Source organism: Musca autumnalis, unplaced genomic scaffold (genome assembly GCF_047663935.1).
Source record: "Musca autumnalis isolate F117 unplaced genomic scaffold, ASM4766393v1 scaffold_1, whole genome shotgun sequence".
NCBI lineage: Eukaryota > Metazoa > Arthropoda > Insecta > Diptera > Muscidae > Musca > Musca autumnalis.
In genome coordinates this window covers 17,704,757-17,709,746 of record NW_027411644.1, presented here as the reverse complement: position 1 = coordinate 17,709,746, position 4,990 = coordinate 17,704,757, and positions in this window count along the sequence as shown.

Sequence of the window (4,990 nt, the reverse complement as noted above, 5' to 3'; positions counted from 1 at the left end):
ACCCATCGAATGCAATAGAATAGCAATTTTTCTTTTTTCAGACTCTTTGTCAAGTCCTGTGGCCAATAAATATATTTCAAATTGTTGCCACCACTTTTTCCATTCTGCGGCACTTTCATTCAATGAACGGAAAGAAACAAAACGATTCCCGTACCAATCACACAACGCCACAAACTTTTCAGCTTCTCTGAATCGTTTCATTCTCACAACTAAAACAAAAACACAAACTTTTCAACGTAAAAAGATGGAAACCGTACGATTGGTGAAATGTAACTTCGGCTATGCTTTGCCAAGTTGTTTCATTCACCACCGAAACGACAAGTATTTTTGGGAAACGTTTGCCGTGCGTTATGGTCAAGGACACACTCAGACACACACACACACACATGTGATTGCTTAACAACCCTATAAGTTAGCATCAGCATACCACAGTGAATTTTATCAACCACCAAACGTTTTTGATTTATTCACATGTGTTAAGTACTATTTAGTTTTCTATCTGTTGTTGTGGAGTTGAGTACTTTTCGCTTTTCGTTTTGTTCGTACTCACGAATGTAAACAAAACGAAACTAAACAGCGAGCTCGGCCAACGTGGGTTATGTTTCGTTTTGTATTGTTCCTATGGAAAATACGAAACGAAACGATTGGAAATTTTATTTAAAGTATTTTTACGTACTCTGCTTTCATTATCCAAATTTGTGGATGAGAATAATTTTGGCAACGACGAAGAAAAATTTGCACTCGGCTTAACTACGTTTTCAGTCATTTTGTTTGCACACGGTTGTTTGACTTTTTTTCTAACTTTTTATTTGACTGCTTGCTTTAGACAACACTCACTCCTGACACCATGTTGTGTTTTTATACAATGAAAGACAAAGTTGTGATTAACTTAAAAAGTGTTTATTATTTCAGTCTTTACACTCTGAGTTGAGATTAGACAATGCCCAGCGTATACTTATAACTAGTGATCTATAATTCTAGATACTTAACTATTAGTAAGGATACCGATTACTCATATTGATAGTGATGACACTTGATAGTGATGATATATTTATGTAACTAATATATGTAACAAGTTCTACTTAAATAAATAGATCGATACGCGTGTTTTAACTGCGCGAAAACAGATATTTCAAAACTATCGCTGATCCAGAGATATAATAGATTTTTTCTAAAAATTAAGTGCGATGCTACATCCACGGTTCTTGATGGATCGCATTGAAACGGTATAGAAGGATGTATTTTTTAATGGTGATTATTGAAATCGGATGCGCATAAAATGTAAATGAACTTCGCGGAAATTATGACCATTTTACTGTATTTTGCACCCTTAAATGCAGCAGATGCTACATCGTGGCCGCCAAATAGAATTTGACAAACTGTACATCAAAAAAGAGGGATTGATTCGCTGTGTTGGAAAATCGGATGCGCATCATGTCATTTTCATAATTACGCGGTTTATATGCGTCTCAAATGTTGTAATATTCAATATAACATTATTTTAACGTTATGCCACATTTGAAATTCCTTGTGATTTAATATAAGGTTCTAATAACATTATCCAATAGGAAAACTATAAGCAAAAAATTTGTTACAACAGAATATCATCATTATTGCGTGAAATTTTGACGAAAATGCCGAAGAACTCAAACATTTTTTCTCCAACTTTTCCTATAAAACCATAAAAAAATAAAATTAGAATAATATGATTTTAATTTTTTCGTAATATTTTCTTCGTATTTTTTCATATAACATGAATACTATAGCTCCAACTTTCACAACTTAGGTTTCATTTTATTCCTCAAAATGTCTGGATGCTGTTATAATTTTTTTTATATATTTTTCGTAACTATGAGCGCTATTTTTTCAAAAATATGTTTGTACATACGTGAAATTGTTTAACAAATTTGATTTTTCGCGAATCCATTGAGACTTTGCGATTATTTTTTGTATCATCGCAAAGGGTACGAATTCAGTTAACGATTATAGGATATAACAGCTAACTAGATTAAGCCGCGATTTTTTAGAATTTTTTCTTATTATCATAATTAAAACGGTCATATCTTTTGCGCGCAACGATCAAAGTTAGTAACGAAAACAGATTTGGAATGCTGATTTTTTTCTTAGTCTATGTACCAAAAATCATTGATGTAGTATCAAAAATTTTTTTTGATTTTTTTGAAATGGAAAAGACAATTTTAGGCATTTTTCCTGATATATACATAATTTTCGAAATAAAATTGTGTCGCATATTTTTGATGACTAATTCAATTTACAACAACTTGTTTTGAAACTTCATATACGATGAGCTGCGCATATGGATCTACCTTGATTATTTTAATATGGGTTGTATTTCAGGATTTCGAGAAATCCAGTGGATTTTGGAGCGCAAGTGTGAACTTGGCGTATGTTTATTAATTTTCTGAAGCAAATTTTAAATTGAGTGGAGTGAGAAAAAAAATGGTACCCAACGTTTGGGTAAAGTTTTGTGTGGTTTTGGCCGTTTCTACACTGTTGGGCATGATGTCGAAAAATTCAAATTCATTTGAAATATATGCCGGCAAACCGATCAACGCTGGACTTTGGTGTCGGCGTCGTCCTGTTGTTGTTGTTTTTTTTCTCAACGCCCAACACAAAACTTTACTCAAACGTTGTATGTGTTTTCAGCTTTAAGGTCACGACACATACGGTTGAGCGTCGCGTTAGGCGTCAAAAACAACAACAACATGAAAAAAGTGTAAGTGATGCCAAGTTTGCTCTTAAAGTTTTCATATGGTTGTTGTAACGCGACACTCAATGGACTGTATGTGCCGGGGACTTTAGACGGCCATCAGACCATCTGCTTTTTCACATGTATGTTGTCACTTTGGGTATACTAATACTACAGAACAGCTGATGTCATACATGTGAAAAAGCAGATGGTCTGATGGCGGCCTTATGCTTGGTTTACATTCGGCGTCGTTTCGTGATTTCGAAGGCGTTTCGTGATTTCGCGCGGAATCAAGCTAATTTTATCATGATTTCGCATACAAAAATGAAATCATCTCATTTCGTGATTTCAGCGAAATCAACATCGAAATCACAGTACACATGATATACAACCTTGCTTTTGCCTAAAAAAGTACCAAAAGTTGCAACACTTTTCACGTATCACAATAAACAAGGTAGATGTGCGAATTGCTGGAACAAAAAATGTTAATATCAAAATTTGTAAACAATGTGAAAAAATATTAAATTACATTGTTACAATGATATTTTTCATTGTGTTCCCGTACTTTTTTAATGGTAATGTTAGAAAATAGACCGAATTGTCAAAAATTGCTTCCCCATACAAATTTCGTAAAAAATACGGGAACGGAAAAATGACGGAAATTGCAAAAACGCCAGCAGAAATTTCAAAATCAACGTATCAGCTTTAATATTAGATACCAATGAACATATGAACATGCTTGCTGCTAGTTTCTACTAGGCCAAAATTTTATGGCAGAAAACAGGAGAAGAGCGTGTTATTCGGCGCTATTTTTGTTTAAAGAGAAGTGCAAGTCTTGCTAGATTTCGGAGTACGGGAACGCATTTTTAGCACTAAATGGAAAAACTCCTGCAAGTACTAATATTTTGCAGATTCTGAGCAAAACTTTTATCTATCAAAATTTATTATTATGATGTCTCAACCATAAAATAATTTTTTATTTTTTCATTTGTTAGTACTATACACAATTAATACGATATATAGATAATTTTACGACAATTTTCCAAATAAAGTTGTAAAGTTCTATATTGTCGTATATATAATTTAAAATAAATTGTTTTGAAAATTCATGTTCGATCAGCTGGGCATATGCATCTACCTTTATCATTGTGATATGTTTGAAATCAACAAAAAAATAAGTGTAAACACCGGGGTGTATTTCAGGATTTCGTGAAATCCAATGGATTTTGGAGCGCAAGTGTAAACTTGGCATTAGTTAGTGGTCACACACTAATGGGTACTTTACACGATATGTTTTTTACATATGAGTTGTCACTTCTCCCATACAAAATATATATGCAAAGTGACAGCACATATGTAAAAAACATATCGTGTAAAGTACCCATAAGCAAAGTAAAAATACGTGACTTTTAACAGCTTTAACCCTTCGTTTACATATGGCAGGACAGTTTATGGGTACTTTACACGATATGTTTTTTATATATGGGTTGTCACTTTGCGTATACATTTTGTATTTAAAAAGTGACAACCCATATGTTAAAAACAAATCGGGTAAAGTACCCATTAGTTCATGTATTGATCATGGTAGAATAAGAAAAGGTAGCAGCAATACACAGCTGACTGAACTGGGTTGTAACGTTAGTGTCAAATTTCATATGACATTTTATACATTTATTTCTATTTCGATGTACATTAGGGACATATATTTTTTGAGAAAAAATATATCATACGGAAAAAAACATTTCCCAGAAAGACTTCTTCATATCAATGATATGTAACCTCCTCCAAGTTCGAACGATAAGCCGCTCAGTAAATCCCCGCTTGTAGAGGCGATACAACGTTTGTTAATATGTGAGGTATTTTGTTAAAATTTAAAAAAAAAATATAGCCCTAATAAACATGTGATTCTTTGATTTCTAAAACAAAACATTGAAACAGCTTCTCCTTTTTCTATGAATTTCCAGCGACCCCAAACTTTTCTGCAAGAATTCTACTTTCTGCGAGAATTTATGCATTTAGTGGAATGATGTGGAAACATAAAAATTGAAAATGTAACGAATTTTCATTCATGTTTTCCAAAATATTGAACCAAATGTGAAAAATTATTAGTTTTTTAAATTCCAATAATTTATAGACATTTCCTTGTTTTGTTTACAAATACAACTGGCAGTAACGTTACAAACAAAAACAAATTCCTTTGTGGTTGTTGTTCGAGTTGTATTTGTTGTAGTATTAACTTTGCCTTGTATTTGTTCTACCATGTGTATTGATTGTCAAAAA